Source organism: Musca vetustissima, unplaced genomic scaffold (assembly GCF_032173495.1).
Source record: "Musca vetustissima isolate MV318-11 ecotype Yass unplaced genomic scaffold, APGP_CSIRO_Mvet_v1 utg4332, whole genome shotgun sequence".
In the NCBI taxonomy this organism is placed as follows: Eukaryota; Metazoa; Arthropoda; class Insecta; order Diptera; family Muscidae; genus Musca; species Musca vetustissima.
The window spans coordinates 151,581-175,179 of NW_026882123.1; the positions used below are offsets into that span (position 1 = coordinate 151,581).

General features: G+C 33.0%; 1 protein-coding gene across 3 annotated transcripts in view; it reads right to left on the reverse strand.

The window, feature by feature from the left end:
- Positions 1-23,599, reverse strand: part of LOC133328321 (protein ultraspiracle) — a 163,650-nt gene that overhangs the window by 12,071 nt on the left and 127,980 nt on the right. Inside the window, exon 1 of one of the 3 annotated variants that reach the window (XM_061536889.1) lies at positions 21,018-21,027. The exons of the other annotated variants lie outside the window; for them this stretch is intronic. The gene's annotated coding sequence lies outside the window, so the exon portion shown is untranslated. Of the gene's footprint in view, positions 1-21,017; positions 21,028-23,599 lie in introns of those variants that run through there. 3 annotated transcript variants of the gene reach the window in all.

Here is a 23,599-nt window from a genome sequence, read left to right on the forward strand (position 1 = left end):
AAATTTCATCTGAATCTTCTGCACGCTATTCATCTTCGATAGATGAATCCTCCAAAAGTGAATAAAGAACTGCTTCTTCATTCTTAATTCTTTTCTTTTTTAAGCAAATATGTGTGTGTATGTGCGTGTGTCTTGTTTGTTGAAGCGCTAACTTGCATACGGTTTATTTCGAACTGTATAGCTCTGGAAATGAATTGTCAAATTCATAATTTACTACATTTACTATTTCGTACTAGGCCAAATTGGTCTTGCAGAAAATAGGAGAAGAGAACGCCATTTTGATTTCAACTCTCTTAAATTTAACTTTAACTTTTGGCGTAAGGGAACGCTTTTCTAGCAAAAACTGCAAAACTAGTACAATATAGTACTATATTGCAAGTTTGGGACCACACCTAATATTAAACTTCCCCACTATGGCAAAATGGTTTTACGGCCGTATTACCCAAATACGTCGAATCGATATATCTTATGGTGTTTTTACACGATATGTATTTTACATATGTGCTGTCACTTATGCCATGTTCTGACGGGCATTCGAACAACGTAGTTCGCTCTCAGAATTACGTACATGAATTAACCCGTTCATACAACACTATTCCTAATTCATGTCATCAGGGTTTTTTATTTCAAACTTTTTGTTTCTTGTTTTACGCCAAAATTCTAACATATTTACATGAATCACATATGGATCTAAATAGAAAAATTAATTCTCTTTCTCCTGACTATAGTATGAACCCATATCTATTTACTTTTAATTCATGTTTTCCATTTTTTCTGAAAATATTGTTGTTTTCATACATTTTTATATATTCTAAATTCAAATGTCACATATAAAAATTTTGAGAATTGTTTGTTTGAGTGTCCCCAAATTTGTTTCTTGTTTTGTACGCTAATTAGAACCATGGGGAAAGAAATTCACATTGCATTATGTAGATAACAAAATTTACATCCTGCTGCAGATATAAAAACTAGACAATTTTTTACTTTTCATTCATCATTTTCATATTCATCATATTACTAAAAAAGTTTGAAAATTTTATAAATATTTTCAAGTTGTCAAAATTAATTTATTTTCGATAAATGCTCTCAGTTGTTAGGGATGGGACAAATTTCTTGGTGATTCAGAGAGTGATTCGAATTGAACAACGTACAAAAGTCGGTGTTCGCGCAGACAATTTTGTATGGGGAACTAAGTAATTACTTCATAATTAAGGGTCGAACAACGAATGAGAGAGCGAACAACGCTCGTCTGTACATGGCATTATTTCATCCATATGTAATTCCTTATAGGGCTAACCAGAATGCTCGCATTGAGCCATCCGTTGCGTTAAGTGTTATCGAAAATACAACAACCACAAGGAAACGATAACACAAACACTCAAAGTTAAATATATTTTAACTTTTTGCGTGTGTTAACGCGATAACAAAAAATGCTCAACGCGAGCATTCTGCTTAGCCCTTATGTGTGTCAAAATTAGCGGCGTACACAAAACATTTATTTTTGTGTTCAAATCGACATACGTATTTTACATATGACATAACCTATAAACAAAAAAATCGCTTTTATTTTCTCTTAAATCAACATCTATTTTTTATTAAACACCTACAAACGAAATAATAATTTGTAATTGTTGCCTTTTCATCCTTTTCTTTGACTTGCAATTGAAATATTTTCTTCCAACAATGTGTTTCATTCAAACAGCTGATTTCCTTATGTTTCACATACGAAAATAGAGCGCGTCCTATTCGGAAAAAATAGCAAACTAAACAAAATTAAAAAAATATAAAATGTATTTAAATATTTTACATTCTTATTGAAAATTTTATAATTTAATTTTGTTTTTTTTCCAACAAAATAAAAAACAAACCTACGTTCTGTCATAGTTGAATTTTTTCAATTTTGAAAATTCCTACGTCGACGTATTTCGGTAACATATAAATACATGTGCTTTTCATTTACGAGCTAGTCCAAATTTAGGTAAGGCTCATGGTACAATTATAAAAGGTAACAGCAAATCCCAGCTGATTTGATTCCAACGTAATACTAGTGTCAATATGAATTTGACAAATTATGTTTTTAAAAATCACCCAACTCGAAAATTGGGAACGCATACAATTTGAAATTGTTCATTATTAAATGTGCTCCAGTATTCAATTTACTCAATCTGTCTGCTGGGAAAGTTTCGGGAAGCAAATCTTTCTTCAAGGAATAACTCGCTATTCCCAGCATTTTCATATGTATTACATATATATGTGGCAATGGCTCAATTATAGGAAAGATGTGGAAGCGATAGAAATATAAATTAGAAAGATTTTCATTCATGTTTTTCAATTTTTATTTTGAGGATTCGAAAATATTTCATTTTCAAAATAAAAATAATTTGATGATAATTGGTTTGTAAACAAAAGCCGGCTGTGTGTCAGTAAAGCGAATAGGTTCAAAAGGAAATGTCAACAAAATTGTTTTCAACGAACAGAGCAAAGCAGAATTTGCGTGTACGGCAAGTCTGAACAGGCAAATTTTTGTTTTTCTTCCTCGCACACCTCTCGCCTACAAACTCAGTATTTGCCAAATAAAAATTTGCCTGTGGAAAAGCAGACTTTGTTTAAATTTTTCTGTCAGATGAGTTGACACTAGTAGAACTTACAACAACAAATTTCCATGTGGTTGTTGTATCGTTTTTTGTACAACAACACTTACTGTTACCTTCTATTATTATACCATGGGTAAGGCTGTAAAATGCAACTAGCTCGTTCGACGCTTTTCACCACAAAAGTATAGCAAATGTCTTTATATGAATGTTACCGAAATAATACCATAGACAGACGACAGCCTTAATTTGCATTAAAAATTTCTTAATTTGAATTAATATTTACCCCTGACAGACGAGAGTTTCTGCATTTACGAAACAGTTTTTTGCTTCAAAACAATTGTTTGCCTGTGTGTATGATGAAAGTTTTGGCTTATAGACTAGACAGACGACAGCCTTAATTCAAATTAACTTGTATCCTCATTTTTATGTGTTGTTAATGCACAAAATCAAACTGAATTTATACTGAATTAAGCAATTTCAATATGGCAATGCTGTAGAAAATAAATTGATTGTTGTCAAATTTGTTTATGTTTACGAAAATAAAAATTAGAAATAAAGGGAAAATTCAACATTTCTTCAAATTTGGAGCTGTTTTATCTTCATTATAGCTGTTAGTTTTCCTTCCTGCCATGTATCAATATCAAAAAGATGTAATCCTAAAAAATATTGTAAACAAATGTCAATATTTTCTTCCTACACACAGACAAACAATTGTTTTGAAACAAAAAACTGGTTCATAAATGAAGAAACTCTCGTCTGTCAGGGGTAAATTTTAATTCAAATTAAGAACTTTTTAATGCAAATTAAGGCTGTCGTCTGTCTATGGTATTATTCTGCCAAAAATAAAATAAAATTTCAGTATGGCAATGCTGTCGAAAATTAATTGTTTCTTGTCAAATTTATTTATATTTCTGAAAATAAAAATAAGAAATGAAGGCAAATTTCAACGATTTTTTTTTTAAATTGGGAGCTGTTTTGCTAAGATCGTAGTTGCTATCCCTCCTTTATGTCATGTATCTATTTCCAAAAGATGTAATCCCGAAAAATATCGAAACAAATGTAAAAAAATTTCATCATACACACAGACAAACAATACGTCGACGTAGGAATTTTCAAAATTGGAAAAATTCAACTATGACAGAACGTAGGTTTGTTTTTTATTTTGTTGAAAAAAAGAACAAACAAAATTAAATTATAAAATTTTCAATAAGAATGTAAAATATTTAAATACATTTTACAATTTTGTTTAGTCTTGATTTAGATTAGGCGAGTTAACTTGCGGCAATTCTCATCGTTCTCTTTTGGACTTGCTTCATGCGTCTATACAAGGCAATTCAGTTTCAAAAAAATTTTTTTTATCTGCTGCAAATAGTTTTTTTCACATTTAAATAAATATAAAATGTCAAAAATACGAAATACACAAAACGAATTGCCAGAAAATTGTCGGTACGAGCAATTTTTTTCCATTTCTATTCCCCTTACACCCCTCTCCTACAAAGAAAGACTTGCCGCAAGTAAACTCGCCTAATCTAAATTGAGACTTAGTTTGCTAAGATATATCGATTCGACGTATTTGGGTAATACGGCCGTAAAACCATTTTGCCATAGTGGGGAAGTTTAATATTTTTGTACGCCTCGTTGGAATTTAGGTAACGTTTTTAGGTAAGGCTGTAAAATGTGAGAAATATTTGGTCGTTTTCCTCACTGCAAGAACAGACCAATTGTAAAAGTTTCATTTCAAAACAAAACAATTTTGTATTCAATTTGAATATGGTTGTTGATAAAATATTTTCCGTATAAAGATATACTATTTGTTTCTGTTTTGGCTACCGTCATGGAATTGATCACATATTTCGACTTCTCCCAAACATATTTCAATCAAAAATGTCCTCATTTTTCTCGTTCAATATGACTTTTCAAAAGGGAATGAATGGAAATTTTAAAAATACTTTTTTTATTTTCAAATGTTTCTATTTTAAAAGTTTAGTACAATTACTTGAAGAACTCTATAAAAACTGTAGTCCATTGTAATGTCGTATTAACATCAGCCTTATCGGACGACCTTATAATTGAGCCATGGTCAGATCATTTTACCAACAGAACAGCTGATGATGTATTTAACCACTTGAATCTGCCTAGTTACTGTACGACAAAGTGGGGGAATTCCCTGCATAGAACAAAGAACCATATAAAAAGCTTTTTATGATGTTGACGAATATAAATACAATTTATATTAGTGTTGCCACCTTGGTTGACACAAACATGGGATGTGTGTCAAAAACGGGCATCTCACAATCTCTGAATTCGAACAAAATGTTTAGAAAAAGTTAAAAACATGACAGAAGTAATTAACCATAGGTTCTAACTATAATTAGGAGAGAGAGGGAGAAAGTGTATGGAATTCTTAATACATTACCTCAGGAGGTCAAAATTCTGTTTTTAAATAAGAGAATCAGGGGTAAAGCCTGGAAATGCAATTTTTCAATGACTGGATCTCAATTTTCAAAAAACAAAAAATCCAAAATACGCATTGTCAATGTTGAAAAATTTTAACTTTTATTCGCAATGCGTATTTGGGTAATATTCATTGAAATACATCTATTTAACTTTTGATCGTACGCATACGCATGAATTTACAAAACACAAAACAATAATACCGATTTGTCGTATAAATGCGACAGTGCCAAATTTTCAACACGACTATGACATCCGTAATAAGGGTGAATATGTTTATTAAGTGGATTATTTTTATCTTTTTATAGGTATATTTTTCAAAAAAAGAAAAAAATCAATTGTCAATCCTAACATTCAATTTCAGACATTGACAATTTATTTTATATAAGAATAATGCGGTTTTTGTAATATTCTTAGTTTTTGTAATTCATGCATACACCCATGGTACAATAATACAAGGTAGGGCAGCTTGAGGTGAATAACAAAAAAACAACAATGTAGGTGGTGGCTTCTTCTGTCAAATATAAAATAAATATACGCAACAAGTGATTGTGTTTATTTGACATTTTTTCAATACATAACTAAAAACGCGAACAATAAATGAAAGGTTGAGATTTCTTTCCAAAATCCAGTAGGAAATACCATGAAATATTTGTTTCATGTCAGTCATGTCTATTTAACTTTTGTTCTGTTTGCTTTCGGTTGAAAGTAACATCTCCAGTATTAAAGCACCTATTCCTAGAAATGCGGCGTCAGCAAAATGAATGTAATTATGAGATTACAATGCAGTTTGGTTTTTTACTGTCTAAAAAAATACTGTTTTATTAGCAATATTTAAAGTGCTGTAATATATATATATATTTGTACATACATATTATAAATAAGTCATATGGACTGTACGTTGAACTATTTATTTTGATAATTTCAAATCATCTACTTGAGTCTTCGTTGTTATCATTATTGGTTCGCTGGATCGTATCTTCTTGGCATATACACAGTTATTTCTCCAATATACCGAATTGTATCCGAATTGAGATTTCAGAATCTTTGCATACTGATACAGCTCAAATACATCTTCATTCACATAATCTGTAATTTCAATATCTTTTACAAATTCGTTTGTTTTTAGTCTTTCCTTGTGCTTGAGAAAATCCACTTTTATATTTGGTTTACTGAACTCCACAATCAATATGACCTTATCTGGTTGCAAGTTCTGGCGTTCATAAAATTTTCTTTCCTTTATGACGGCACGTTTAATGTCCTTGTGCTTCATATCTAGTTTCATTATTTGGCCAAGTTTTATTATGAGATCCTTGTGATCATTTTTATGCAACACCGCTTTTGGCAAGTTCTTTACAAGAACATTGTTTGTATCTGATGTGGGAACAGACTGATCAGATTTAATGTGTTTTGAAGACTCCGCTATAATTTCATTCTCAAATACACAGCCTACATCTCTTTGTTCGATTTGTGTTTTCAATACTTTGTTTTGTTCAGTTAGTTCGTGGTTTTTATTACGAATTTTTTCAATCTCTTTTGTAAGTTCCTTCGTCTGTCTTTCCAATTCAACATTCTGTACTTGAACACCAAATAGGTTTTCCTGTACATCGATGTATTTCTCGTTGAGTTCATTATAGGTTTCCTCCAAATTTGCACAGAATTTTAATTTGTTTTCCAACTGAAGAATATATGCTTTCAATTCGGGATCGGATTTCTGTATCAATTCAGATACTCGGTCTGTTTTTGATTCAGTTCCCATGGTGTCCACAACAAAGAACATTCCCACTCAGCAGATACAAGATACACTGTTTATTAAAAAGCTTTATGTTAGTAGTCGAATAAAGCTTTCAGTTTCATACGAACCTGCCAGATGAATTGAATTTCTTTTTGAAAGGGGATTTGTCGTCTTATAGTGTCACATATACATATTCAACAGGTTGTTTTCCTTATTTGGCATATTTTTTTTACAATTTTATTAAATAAAGAAAATATCGTGAAAAATTAATGGAATGTTAAATTTTTTCACAGTATGGGGTTGTAAATGCCGGAATTTGAAAATATTTTAATTTTATTCATATTTTCAAGTCAATACAGACACATTTATTGAGTAATTTTTTTGACATAGCATGGACACACAATAGTTCATTGAAAAATAAAATAAAAGGAAAAAACAAATAAAAATTAAGTGTCCCATTTCTATTTCTTTCATGTCACTAAATATTATTATTTTGTAATTTTAATTTTTACAGCCTGTTTTTCTATTTCGAACGAAAATCAATGCGAAAGAAAGTAACTCACTCACTTTCGTTTAAAAAAGCGTTCATGTATTTCGAAAGCTATCGTTCGTTTGCCGTTACGTATACCATTCGAAAAACTACTAAATTAAATGTAAAGTTTTACAAAAATGTTCAATAAATGAGAGTCAAATGAGAAATGAGAACAAACTACACAAATACAATCACACATTTGAATATAAAAAATGTCAAATGGAAATTTTCTGTATTTGTTAGAATTTTGTACAATTTTATTTTCCAAAAACATGAATAAAAAATACAAACCATACCTATAAAACATGTTCCAAAAATTTTTATTTTGTATAGAGATTGTGTTGTGTGAATGTGCTTCAAATTTTCGTACATAGTTCGCGATTTTGCAACTCATTCGAAAGCTATAAAGCAAGTGAGTGAATATGACATTCTCGTTCGCATAAAGACAGCTTTTTCGTCATACATAAACCCAATTTGTAAAGAAAAAATATACGTTTACGTTTTCTTTCGAGTTCTTTATCGTTCGACTTATTTTGCCTGTAAAAACTTTTTATATGAACCAAAATTGATTTTCATTCGCATTGAAAGCGAAAGAAACTTTTCTTTCGAAATACATAAACAGGCTGTTAGTTCTACTTAAATGACATGTACATTAGAACTTTTTGCAAGGTTAACCTACTTTATGAGGATTAATTTGACAAATATGTAATGGAATTGACAGTTAAAACCCACTGGGTTAACTTAATCCGGTACAATGTAAACGTACTATTAGATAATATAAGATATATTTTGTCTGTTCTCGTACTGCAAGAATTTACTAGATTTTACTATATTCTTCGATAGTATAAAGGAAAACTCGTTATCGTAGTAAAAAGTAGTAGATTCTTGCAGTACGGGAACAGACCAATTGTTAACACTATTTATTGGAATTTCAATAAATAAATAGTTACTGGGGGCATTACAAGGTTTCAATTGTTAACACTATTTATTGGAATTTCAATAAATAAATATTTACTGGGGACATTACAAAGTTTTACCTTTTTTTTTTTCTTTCGAACGTTCCCACGCCTCACTTTCCCACCCCTGCCGACCGAGGGGGCGACCTCCCCTTTCGTAGGGATCGCGTACACACCATAATCCGCATCATGGTGGAATGTGAGAAGGGAATAGAAAACCAGCTACAGAATCTACTCCAACAGCCAGTTTGTTATTAAGTTGCACTACTCATTTAAAAATACAATTATATTAGATTTTATAAATTCAACATTCTTGCTAAAATCTACATTAGAGTACACAGAATTAAAATCAATACAAATTTTACTGAGTGGATCTCCCATAGAATAATTTGTGCGATGAAAATCTACATATAATAGTTGATAATATCTACTTGATCGAAAAGGAACATTTATTCTAATAGATGAAATTAGGAAATCAGAGGGTATATTACCATTTAATATTTTTAGTACCATCATGGTGTTCAACATAATACGTCTACTTTTTAATGTAGGTAACCGAATTAATTTTAACCTGCTAGTGTAAGAAGGCAACACAAAATCACTATTCCAATGTAAACCCCTCAGTGCAAAAAGTAAGAATTGTTTCTGCACTGATTCGATTTTATCGGAATATATTGCATATTGAGGATCCCATACAACAGAACCATATTCTAATATAGGTCTAACAAGAGACGTGTATAGTTGTTTTGTTATATAAGGATCCGAGAATTCTTTGGCCCACCGTTTTATAAAACTTAATACACCATATGCTTTATTTACCATATAAATGACATGATTGTTAAAGTTTAACTTTGGATCCATTAAAATACCAAGATCCACGAATGTTTCAACTGTTGATAAAACCGAACCGTTAATATTGTATTGCCTCATTAATGAAGAATTTCTAGAAAAACACATATGTTTACATTTGTTCAAATTTAAATCCATACAATTTAATCTGAAAAGGTTATTTAAATCATTTTGGAGTAAATTGGCTTGTTTCTCAGAATTATGGGTAATGAATAACTTGACATCATCTGCATACATTAACAATTTAGAATGTACTACAGAAGTAGGCAAATCATTTATAAACAATAGAAAAAGAACCGGCCCGAGGTGACTTCCTTGTGGAACACCTGAAGGTACGTTAATCGATTTTGAGAGACATCCTTCAAACAAAACTAGCTGTGATCTATTTTGTAAGTAAGATGATATCCATTTGACTAAGTTTAGACTGAAACCCATATTATCTAATTTATATAATAAGAGTTCATGGTTAACCCTATCAAAAGCTTTACTAAAATCTGTATAAATGGTATCAATTTGATTTCGCTGAACAAATCCCTTCATTACAATTGAAGTAAACTCTATAAGATTTGTTATAGTTGAAAGACCACTACGAAAGCCATGTTGATATGGACTTAAAATGGATTTAATTTTGTGAGAAATAACAGCAGTAATTAATTTTTCAAACAATTTTGGGATATCACTTAATTTTGCAATTCCTCTGTAGTTTGAAACGTTTGATAGACTACCAGACTTGTGCAACGGTACTATAAAAGATTTCTTCCATATAGTGGGAAAATAACCAAAATTTAAGGAATAATTAAAAAGCAACGTAAGAGGCGTTGCTAAAGTATCAGAACAATATTTGAGAATTATGCTAGGTATACCATCTGGACCTGGAAGTTTAATTGGTTTTAGAGTATGTAAATTTTTAGCAACATCTTGACTTTGTAAGAAAGGCATATATATTTGATCTATTTTGGATAGCTCATAAGGATATGAGCTTATATCTGGACAAACTGCAGATGAATAAGTAGAGGCGAAAAAATTTGCAAAACATTCTGCTATTTCAGAGTTTTTTACAAACTCCTTATTGTTGCATTTCAAAATTGTGGGTTTTGAGGAGACTTTTCTTTTTAAGTTAACAAACTCATAAAATGACTTCGGATTTGTTTTAAAATTATTTTTGATCTTGTTGAGGTAATTATTATACAATCTACGGGACTCTATGGTATATTTGGACCTAGCAACAGAATAATTAGCATAGTCTATAGATGAGCCTGACTTCTTATATTTTCGAAAAAGTTTATTTTTTAAATTTTTTATACTTGATAACTCACGTGAAATCCAGGGATATCTGTCAGAATTTTTAATTCTAACAGTTGGAACACATTCAGAAATAAATTTATTTAGAGTATTATAAAATTTATCTATTATAAATTCAAAATCGGTGTGATTCTTACATTGACATGCAGCTGTCCAGTTTACAGATGAAATAAGAGAATTAAGCTTTCGAAAATTGGTTTTTTTATAGTTAAGAATATTTTTAAATGAATCACATGAACTTTCGTTAATTGTAGAATTATGGCTCATGGTTATATATAATGTTGGATGATGATTATCTTCTGGAGTACATATAGCAGGAATTCGAATTAATTCAAAAAATTGTGTAAAATTTACAAATACTAGATCAAGGATTCTATCATTACAATTTAAAATATTATTTATTTGAAGGAGATTAATTTCACAAAATCGATTAACAATATCAAATGTATATTGGTTTACATTTGCTTCAGGTGTCAACGGCGTTAAACTTTCTGAGTCTGGCAATGAGAGCCACTTTACAGATGGCATATTAAAATCACCAAGAACTAAAATTCTATCGGAATCATTCATAATATTAATAATTGAGTTTAGTGCTGCTAAATGCTGATTATAAATATCAAGATGTGATGAAGGAGGTATATATGAGCACGTAACGAATAGTTTAAATTTACCCAATTCAATTGATATGCAGATAAATTCTATGTCAGAAAAACAATTTAATTTAATTAAATTAGTGGAAAATTTGGCATCAACTGCAATAAGGACGCCGCCACCTTTTTTACCAGTACGATCTTTTCTAAATATTTGATATTTTGAACACATAATTTCACTATTTAACACAGACGTTTTGAGCCAAGTCTCAGTAAACACAATAATGCTAAATTCAAAACCAATGCTATCAGTAAATTCTGATAGCAAATGGTAAATAGGTTATCTAGTTTTTTGATACTGGTTCAGATCTCTGTGGTAAATGAGCTAAATTATCTGATCTTTCTAGAAATTCTTTAACAAACGCTCTAGCAGGCCAAAAATCTTTCGATATCAAACTTGGAAATATATCATCATGAACTAATATTTTAAATGATGATCTACTTTCAGAGTATGCCGATCGAAGCTTGTAGCATCTTAGAAAATAATTACCATTTATTTTTGATTTGATATAGTAATTTATATCCTCAGCCGAGGTGTCAGGCGCAAACCTAGACACAAAAACCATTTTCATGACCGGGGCCATTGATAATGGTCTTTAGGTAGGTAGTGGGGAATTGCCAGCTACAATCTCGGAAGGCGCACCAGATGAAGGAACTGACAACACCTGTGTACTATGAGTAGATTTGGCGGTCTTCTCAAGACTACTGTTATCAATACTCATAGCGTTATGAGGTATTGTCACTTCCAATACATCCTTGCTAGCTTCCATGGTTGCATGAGACACGACACTGGCATAAGTCTGTTCATTAACAGCATCAATTTTATCAATATTATCTGACGCTGTTCGTGATACAGTATTCCCAGCAGAAATATAAGCTTTACGAATAGGCATCATTTTAGTTGGTGCTTTCTTCGAAGACCGCTTTCGTTTCTGCCCAGAAACGGACGGCGATGATACAAATTCATCGAGTTCTTGGTACTTATTGAACAAATTCGAAAAATTTTCAAAACGACTTGTTAATGATGTAAAATCTTTCTTAATGGATACAAGCTCCGATTGCAAGTCTTTTACAAAATTATAAAAGTCGGCAGAAAGTTTTCTACAGTGAACACAGCACCAACGAACGCCAACATTGTCTCTAATAGTATCAACTACTTTCGCGTTGATACGAGCACACTTAACATGCCACTGATTTAAACAAAACCAACATGTAACGCACAATTCATCATCGTTAGAGATGTTACACAATTCATACGGACAGACCATTGTAAAAAATGTTTAATTCAAATATTTGAAAAAAAAGATAAAATTCAAAAAAGTAGCTGGAATTCGTAATCCTTTAATTTCACCAAAATAAGTCTTATTAAAAAAAAGGTGTTTCGAAATAGATAATTATATAAAGATATCACATCCACATGCTTGCAGGTTACAATGGCAACAATCATTGTTATTATACAAAATTAAGGCAAGAGATGTTAAATTACATTTTCTCTTATTTTCACGTCGCACCAATGTAATGAAGCCACTTGCAATAAGAGAGATTATATCTTTGCCTCTTTGAGATTTCATTTAAAATTACAATTATAGCAACATGTTATTTTTATGTCGAATGTAAACATTCTCCAATTGCCTATTGCTTGTTGTTCAAAACCCCAATACATCATATCGATTTTGGTTAATGTTTATTGGCACTCTATTTATTAAATACTTTGGTGGTTGGTGGTTCAAATTACATGCTACGAACACATAATTTATGTCTACGGATAAAATTCATAAAAAAATAATAAATGCATAGTTCATAAAAAACAACAACACAATTGTTCAGTTTCAGCATCTGAGTTACTGTCTTCTGATTGGACGCTTTGGTGGGGATTGCGTAAAAGATTTGTTCTGGAATCATATCCTCCATACATATTTCCATGAATATCATTATTATATTCGGCGTGAACTTGATTGGAATTTCCTGCTGCTACAGTTTCCAATGGAGGTGCTGTTGGTGTATATCCCTTGTTGGCTATGTACATTCTGTCGACTTGTTCCCTAGAAGATATTTCAATTTCATTGTCCATTTTTTCTTTCTTAACGAATACCCTGTTATCTCTAATAAAGAATATTTTATAGCCTATCTGCTTCAATTTGTGGCTGTATTGGAATAGAGCTTTTATCTGTGGATCAACGATTTCGTAGATAACTATCGCCGATGTCCTTGGATTCTTTTTTAATTTGAATTTATTTTTCAGTACTGCTTCCATATGTTGGACTTGCCTGAATGTCACATGCAGCGTATTGGCTATTCTTGTTACATTCCTTATATCAGATTCGCAAACGTGTATTTTCATGATACTAATTAATTCCATTACCGGTGTTAGAAATGGTGGCGTCAATTGCTGGGGAGGTATACCCTTAATTACCAGTTTGGCCTCTTTTTCCTGTGAATTGCTCTGATCAGTTCTGAGATCGATAAAAATACGGTGCGGTGCCGGATTACTTCGGTTACACATGGGACATGTGTCTGAACTGTATATGAAATTGTCAGAGGTCATTGTGGGCTTGCTGGCATTTCAGAAATGACTACTTACTGTTCCAACCACTCCGATAGACAAGAATTGTGAAAGACATGACCACATATTGTACTGCATATGTTATTAGGATCTTCATAAGATTCCACACATATTGGACACTGAAGACTTGACGATGCCATAATTTAGACTTTCTGCTCGTCTATGTATACCAAATGATATTTTTGATATTTTGCGGAATGGACACAGAACTTGGGTAGATCCAACGATTAGCCACTTCGAACAATGAATGATCAGACGCAGACCGAAGCTAAAATAAAAACGACGACTGAAAAAATTGAAAAACGTTCCACCTGCTAACGAATGGGAGGAGAAGACAAAACGGCCGATAAAGATGAATTCAAAATGGTATAACCGAAAGTTTACGAATGAGGTGGGATAGAGACTAAATGGAAACCGTGTTGTTTACGAATGAGGTTTAGGCAAATTATGATTAGGGATAAGTAAATCGACTTTCGGCTAATCGATCAATCGAGTTTTTGTATTAAAAAGTCAGAAAGTCGAATTCGACTCTTGATCTTTGAGGAAATTGCAAAGTGGACTTTCGAATTTCTTTATACATACTTGGTTTATTATTCCAAACCCAAAATTTTCTAAAAATTTCACATTTCCAGCAGGCAGATTGAGTAAATTGAATACGGGAGGACATTAAATAAAAACCAATTTGTAATTGTATGCGTTTCCTATTTTCTTGTTGGGTGCAATTAACCTTCCCGAGATATGGGCCTTGAAAGTTCGGAAAATATTTGTTTAAATCGGCCGTTTTACTATTTCTAGCAAGGCATTATGGGTATCATTTAAAGGTTATAAGGATATTGCTAGGACATTCAATCATCTAGTTTTAAAGCACATATCTCGGCAAGTGCATGCATTACCCCACATAAAATGTATATCACCGTAATCAGTGAGGAGGACTACTTACGGTAAAAATTTCAAAATGATCCGAGTGGAGCCCCTATACATGACTTGTTCCTTATCCTCCAATATTTCCACTATACAATATCGCACCAAACGTTACAAAAGATCTGCGCAACGAGGAGAGGGTCTAGATACCCTGTACTTTGAATTCAACTCAACTACCTTGACGTATGTGGTATGATCTACTAAAATATTCATATATATTATTTTATATATTTTAATAGTGCTATTAGAGGTGCAAATATTTGTGGACGGGTTGACCTCCGAATATTCTGCTCCGCTAACTGGTCTTGTTTTAAGTTGTTTAGTCGGTTTTGCCGTCTTTTTAAAGAAAATAACTCTGAAATTGTTCGGTTTTTCAATATTTGGAAAAAAATTGAAAAATGGAAAGAAAAATCAGTTAATGTTGTTTATGGTCCCAGTTTATCTAATCTAGGACCAGATAGCTTAATTACTTTGTATTCTATTACAGTGGCAAATCGTCCTTCCAATATTGATAATGTTATCATCTTATGTTATCAATTGTCTGCTCCGGTTTTTAATTTTAATTTAGCTACTGAGCTTAATTCTAAATCAACTACAGCATCAACCTTTGCAACTATAAATAAATTATCCCTACCTCCTGCTATTGTCGTTAATGGTCCACCTTCAAATTCCGTAATTCCCCTTAATGTTGCTAGTGTTGGTATTGGTCAATCTTCTTAAAATCTGTTAATTGTTGTAGCTCCACTTAAAACCGTGTTTATATCTAGGCTTCATCCTAACACTTCGACTTATAACATCCATGAGTATGTTAAATCTAGAATACACGGTTTATTTGATTGTGATTTAAACATCTTTAAATTCAATTCCTCTCAACATCATGATATTGTTTCGTTGAAAATAATAGTTCCTAACAATTTGTTAAACTGTATAGTAAATAACTAGTTTTGGCTAGATGGTATCTTGGTAAAAGAGTTTGTATTCAGGGAACGTCGATTCCTAGAACTGTTAATATTCCACCTGATTCAAAAAACTGCATACTGCCTTTTCGGTGTTATATCGAAATGTTAGAGGTCGTATTACTAAATTGAGAAATGTGTTCCTTAAAAGTTTCTACAATGATTATAGAGTAATTATTTTTATCGAGACTTCGCTTAAACCTGATGCACTCGATACAGAGGTATTTTCTGATAATTATCAAGTTTTTAGAAATGATAGATCATCAAAAAAGGTGGAGGAGTTCTTATAGCAGTCCATAATATAATTGAATTTGTCTCTGGTAATACTATATTCTTAACATGTTCTTACATTTCACCTAATCATGCTAACATAATTCCTAAAGTTTCTTCGTTACTGAATAACAATTTTTTCTTAATCTGCATGGGAGATTTCAACCTTCCTGGTGTCGCTTATCCATACAATTGAATGCTTTTTGGGATATGATTTTTGATGATGACGTATCGAATTCTAAAGAAAACCTATTAGATTTATGGGTCGATTATGGATAGCAACCAAACTCCAGTTGCGATGTGAAGCTTCCCTCATCAAGAGAGAGAGTGGTTGGCGATCCTCTGGATTCAAAATATAAGCGGCGCCAGGTTGTATTCACAGCTGTTAATCAATCACTTCAATTTGCTTCGATCTTTCCAAAATAGGACTCCAAAAATATTGCTTGATTGCCCATAAGGAAAATAAAAAATAGACAAAACCATTGTACTTTGGTACTTTATAAAACAGTTTATATACAAAATAAACATTAACTCACGATAACCTGGTTGAGCGGTAGCTTCTTTGTAAGAGCAAAGTTTATCGTTGATTACAAGATCTATTAATAAGGTCACCAAGATAGCAATCGAAATCGGAAAACAGCAGTTTTTTCTCAAGTCTAATGTAAAAAATCTCAACTTTGATTACGTTTTCATAATGGAAGTCAATTCACAATAATGCATTTTGACAGCAAACTTGAGAGGTATCGATAATCAGCTGGTCTCCCTTGGTGACCTTATTTATAGGCCATGGCTGATTACATAAAAGTGGTGTTCAAATCGATAAGGCACTAACCCAAAATTGGTTATGAGTATCAATCCGAATGTTCTATGTTGAGATCCAGTAGTGCCTAAAAAGAGTGTTAGGTGCGAGGAAATGATGGGACAAAAAAGTGGAGTGGGATTCGAGAGCAGTGATTAGTGTTTATTTATAAAAAGGAAAAAGAAAGAAAAAAGGAATAGAAAAAGAAATAAAAAACAGACTTAGTATTAATATCACAGTATAGACCATATAATTTCATCAGAGATGTTGTTTTTGTTAGATGGCAGGAGATTATATCTTACCGTCAAAGACTGCTGACGGGAGAATGAGCATCTTTTAATTTTTTGAAAAATGTCCGAAAATTCGTGATAAACAGCGCTGTAGCTAGATTTTACCAGAGGGTTGTTCGCTACAATATCATATAGCTTACTGTTGCTCCAAATGATTTTGACAATTTCTTTGGCAGTGAGGTGCTTAGTCCTATATTTAGGAGGCAGTTCACCAGCCAGAGTATAAACCACGTGAGTGGGAGACGATTTTGCCACACCCAGGGATCTTCTCATCATTTCATTCTATAGCCGCTCAAAGCCTTTGTTTACATATGCCGGCGAGTTAGCCATTGTCGTTCTTCCATATTCAATTTTTGACCTCACGAGCGCTTTGTACACATTCAGCGATACCTTTGGATGCAACCCACCTTTGATCGCTGTTAAGCATTTTAACAATCTGGCTCTACTTTTGGCCGCTTCATTTATATGTAAATAGTGATCTTTGACAGCCATCGAATTTGAAATAATTCTTCCCAGAAATTTTAGTTTCTTAACTTGCTGAATTTCACAACCATTTATATTCAGCATAATTTGTTTAGTGCTGTTTTTTGCAAAGTAAATAGAATTGGACTTATCTGGGTTAAAAGATGGATTAATATCTCCGCATTTCCTATAAAATTCAATCGTTTTCCTTTGTAGATGTGCAAGCGCGACGTCAAAGTCCTTGTCAAATACCATAATTAGGAAATCATCAGCATATTGAAAAATCTGCGTTCTGCTATCTTCGACACCGTGTAATATTGCAGTGTATATATTGAACAGCAAGGGGGATAGACAGCTTCCCTGAGGTCCGTCTGTTACCACTACTTCCGCGTCACCAAGCTTTAGCGTTCTCTTCGATAAGAAGTTTAAGATCCAACGTGAAATCATCTCTTGAAAACCATAATTTTTCAACTGCTGTGCTAAGAGGTCTAAACGCACACAGTTGTATGCATTACTGATATCAAGTGAGAGAATTAGAACTTTATAATTATTGGCTTTGAGGAGCGCAACTCGATGTAAAAATTCATTTAGGCAGGTGGAAGTTGAAAAACCTTTTCTATATGCAAAAGATCTTGAGGGAATTATCTTATTTGTCTCCATATGACTTAGCATTTTGTCTTTTAGCATGAGATTTATACATTTAATAAATACAGAAATTAAGGAGATGGGCCTATGATTTGCCATAACGGTTAAATCCTTGTTTGGTTTTGGTATTGGAACCACATTGTCCAGAAAAGCATTGTACATTGATGTTAAAAGTCCGGAAGAGCTCTAATAATCTCATAGGTAATCCTATCATGTCCTGCTGCTGATCCTTTTTTCTTGCCATCCAAAACTTTCATAAAATCTTCCCATTCAAAAACAACAGGTTCCCGAAACTCTTGTTCATCCGGCCAAGTTACAACTCTGTTAGTACTGTTTGGTACTTGATTTTTAAAATACTCCAAATATGCCATATTATTATCAATGTTCCAGCATCCTACTTCCTTTGCCTCTCTGTTCCTTACGTTATTGATAAACTTCCACGCCTCCTTGACATTTGCATTCCTATTGACTTCATCAATTTTGTCCAAAAAACTGTCTTTTTTTGCCTTGGCCACAAGGTTTTTCCAAATCTCAACTTCCTTGTTAGCTTCAATCAGATTTTGATAATTTGGATATTTTCTGGCTTTCTTAACAGCAGCCAACTGTCTTCTGTAGCTAGCAGACATCTCTTTGTTCCACCAATACTTGGGAGATTTACGCCCTTTAAGAGTTTTTGTGGCAGCTTTTACCTCATCTACCATGGCCTGTTCAATGGACTTTATGTCAGGTTCTAATTTTAGTTCTCCAATTGATTTAAGTAATTTGACTTTCTGAAAAAAGGGCCACATCTCCTCCCTCCAGCATCAATTTCAAAGGCCACCGGATAGTGCTTACTGCCTCCAAAATGGCCTTCCAGCACATCCCAGTTCATACAAATCCCATTGCTTGCAAATGTTAGATCAGGAACAGAGCCCTGTGAGCTTAAATTTCTTCTGAACGTTACCTTCCCATTGTTTAAGCATTTAAACCCTGCTTCTAACATCAGGAGGTTCAACTCTCTGCCTTTGACAGATGTTATGTGATCACCCCAAGAGGTCTTTCGTGCATTAAAATCGCCACACAGAACAACATTATCAACATTTTCAAGAAAGAGAATGAGTTTATTTATCTCTTCCTTGAAGACATCCGCTGGAATGGAGGGGGGAAGTACGTCGATACAAAGACATAATTGCGCCTCAAATTAGTTGTTTTGATTATAATGATATCATGATCAGTTTCATACGAGATTCTAGCAAATTTAATCCATTTTCTTAGACCAATAGCTACACCACCGTAACCATCCGTTCGGAATTTTTGTATCAAATTGAAATTTAGTAGCTTATTTCTTTGTTTTCTGTCTTCCGAGAAGATTTCTGACAATATAACAAAATCATATTCATATTTGTTTAAAAAGAATTCTATAAAGTTTTTGTTGCATTTGAAAGATTGAATATTATATTGAAATACCTTCAACTTGTCCATCATTAGTGTTATTTGACATGGCTTTGTTTTCCCCATCCAAATTTACTCCGCATTTTTGAACTCTTTTTTGAAAATGATGAATGGCATCCTCAGCCACATGATTTTCCTCCTTTCTGAAAAAGTCAAGCATGAACTTCAATAGGTCTTTGGTGACCTTCTCCAACTCCGTAAGTCTCTGGTTCTCTTTCATAACCACCGGCGATGACGGAGACACCTCTTCAAACATCCTCTTCGCCATTATCACACCCGGTCTATGAACATATGGTTTTTTGGCAACTGAATTATATGTATATGGAGTTAAAATGGCATTGACCCGTGGAAAGAGGGGGAAATTAGCGTCATCCCACAGAATGTCAAATCGATTTTGATTGTATTGGGAGTCATAGACTTCCCGCTTAGAAAGTTTTTTCCTCGTCATTATCATGTTGACCTCAATTTCTTTGGCCCATTTTGGACATTTGTCTTTTTCCCCACACACATGATCTTTACTATTGCATAAAATGCATACCTTTTCAACACAGGAACCAGCACAATCATTTTTACCACAGTCCAGACATCTCCAGTTCGACCGGCATCCAAGTCTTGTGTGGCCTAATCGCCCGCAACTATAGCATTGTCTAATGGCAGGATAGTATGTATTCACCACCAGCACAGTGTGATTAAATACTACCCATGAAGGGTGATCATCACCATAAAAACCAATTTTTACAGTTTCAGTCGGTCTAAATCCGGATTTTTCATTCGGGTCCTTCCTCATGAATCTTGTTACCGTCGCAACCTTCCTGTCAGAAATTATACCGCATCGCAATTCTTCCTCAGTGTAGCTCACCGGAATATTTCTCAGTACTCCAAAAGTCTGAAGAAAATTTTTGGGAATAAACGCCCTTAACTTTTTAACTGCTCATTACATAAGAAGTTATTTGCAGATGCCTTGCCTTCAAATATGATCTTGTATAAAGTAGCACCAATGGCTACCACACTTTTAATTTTCTTAATTTCATCCGTCTTCACATCTTTTATTTTTTCCATAAGAAACAGGCAATTTTTAATTTTTTTGTTGTTAATGTTCTCAACCTCACTCGTGTCTACCAACACCATGAACTTACCTTTATGCTCCTCTGTGTACAACACAGTTTCGTCATTGAAGCGCCGCTTCTTCATGTTTGCGCCAGCAGTATTCTCCGCATACACACCATCCATATCTCCATCTACCTTCCTATCTGCATTGCTTACGCCATTTTCTAGCGCACGTTTACTTCTCGGATTCACACACACACACTCTCACTCATCTCAGCGTCACCACCACATCGATCATTCAATCCCGTTACAGACGCCATGGCGTCCATAACCACACTTTTTTGGCCACCTGCTTGGCCACCATACAAACACCTTCACCAACCAGACCACTTTCCACCAGGAAGGTATCACTCCACAAAAATTACCGAAAAATTTCCAGCAATCCTCCACCACCGGCTCCACAACACCAGCAAACAAATAGCTAGCTAATCAGCACAGCAAGTATGGTCAAAAACTTTTTCCTTTTATTCTTTCGTTTTTTGTTCTTATTCTCCTATGTACAGCCTCACACTCTTCCTTTTATGTTTCCACAGCACTTTAACTTTTTACGTCTGCACGCTACGAAATCTCAACCAGGAATGCTTTTGCGATAATACTGAAAAAAGTAAACAGACAACTTTTAGTAAGATTTAGCAAATAAACAGCTGATTCTAGAAAACATTTGATTTGCGCCAAAATAAACAACAAACAAAGGACGAACACAATTATTTGTATTGCATTTAATATAAAAAATAAAATGAATAATAAAAGAAAAATTGATCTGGTATGTTCCCCGGGAACATTTAAGCTCCCTGCATCAATACATTGCCCTCTATCTGGAACTTGTCTAAAAATATATAAGGAATTAGTTTCTAATTTAATGTAACTTTGCATTACTTACGAATTTTCTTCCATTTTGCAAAATCTTACTGAATGAAATTCTTTCAGTAAACTCCAGCAATATTGTTGTTGTTCAAATGTCAAACTTGCTCTCTCACTTGACTCTCTTTTACTGGATTTTTGTGTAAACAGACAACATTTAGTAACATTTGGTAACAATTGTTACCAAATATCGATTTAACAGACAGAGCTATTATGAATATCAACTTTTCTCAGTTGCTGTCGATAATACTGTTTTGACATTTTTACAACTAAAAACTAATTATATGTGATGGAACTATTTTTTGATGATGAAAATTATGTTCAAGGTGTGTCATTTATTAGAAGGCATTTAAGAGATAAATCTATTAGAACTACCATCACGTTTAGAGAAATGTTCAATCAACTGCTCATATTAGCTTGAAGGCGTATTTTCGACTACCAAAAGATGAAGCCTTAAACCCTGATTTCCGAAAAGCCTGACGGTCGACAGCAATTCCTCCTCTGTAAAAAATGTGTGCATCTCTGATGTTTTTTGTGGAGGGAAGTTTTCAAAAGTTCCATAACAATGACTTCAACCTTGGCATGGCTCAACCGACAATGTTGGTGGTTTTCCTCGAAGTTATCCGGCTAATAGAGGAAAAACTGTGTAAAATTTTGATTGTATCCAAATTAACGGAGGAAAAGGGGAAGAATAAAATTTTTTTATTGGAAAACTAAGTTCCAGGGTGTTGTCGGATGTATTGATGACACAGACGTACATATCATGGACCCAAAAGAAGATGTTCGCCACTTTCTGCCATTCATTTGGAATGCCTGTTGGTGGACCATAGCAGTTAAGGTCTTCTGAAATGGCCTTCCACACATTATCGATAGTGGCTTTGGTTGGACCAAAAGTCCGCACGCCGCACAGAGGGTTAGAATAACCTGTTTTCTTGGATTAATTTAAAAATAAAATTTTAAGTATCGTTAAAATTTTTTGCACTAGGTTACAGTATATAAAATTCTACATTACTTGTCGTTAAAATAAATGTCAAAAGTGGTCTGGTGTTTTTGTAGTGAAACTTAAAAGTCAAACTTCATAGAAATTTTTGTGCCAAAAAAGGCTGAAAAAAGTGAAAACGTTCCCGTTGAAAATTTTATTTATTTTAAAAAGTATTGTAAAAGTTAAACAGTTTTTAATAGAACCATGAAGTTCAGGTTATTTTGCACATACTTCGTTAACATTTGAGTATGAAATTGTGTTTGGAAGTCATTTAGATGTAGTTATTTATATTGAAAATGTGAAAAAATTTATATTTTTATATTTTAAATGGATAAATAGTTATTATTCGTCCACATTCGTGTCATAATTTTTAGTTTATATTAAAGAGGACATAAATCTGTGTTATATTGCAAAATTTTACGCTGCCCTTTTGTGCCTTTTAGAAGCCATGCCTTGTTTAATACAAGTGTTGCAGCAGTCAAATTAGCTAAAAGTTACATTGATCTCGCGACTGGTGATGTTGTTGTGTGTGGTGTTCTCTTGTTTTTCATGTTATTTTTTTTTCTAGTTATTTGTGCTCTTCCTTTCCGTATATTTTTGTTTTTATTTTTGTTTCTTTTAATAATATTATTTGTTACAATAAAATTTTGTTTTTGTTTATTTTAATAATATTTTTTGTTTTGACAAAGAGTGATTGTGTTGTGCAGTTTCAAGTAATCGGGCAAAAATTATTTTTGAAAGGTTTTTTTATTAGCATTTTTTATAGATACAAGTTCGAACGTTGTTTTTTTTTAATCGTCGAAGTTTATGATGAATTCAAGCGCTCAAACAATGAATGACAAGATGACATTTTTAGCTGAAGAAATCAAAAAACGCACCAAAATGCAAAAAAGTGCGGAAATAACAAAAATAGATGTTAATTTAATAAAAAATGAACGTGTTGGTTATTGCTGTATCCAGTGGCCATGAGATTAATAATGAAAAATTTCAAATATATATTGAAACGTATCCTTGGACCCGAAATTGTGTCAAATGCCCTTTTACATATTAGGTGTGTCTGGTTACTTTTCCAGTAACACTTATTCAGTAAGTTCTAGTTCAGAGAGTAAGCCTTTCTTACTCTCTTTTGCGATAATACAGAAAAAAGTAAACAGACAACATTTAGTAAGATTTAGCAAATAAACAACTGATTCAAGAAAACATTTGATTTGCCCCAAAATAAACAACAAACAAAGGACGA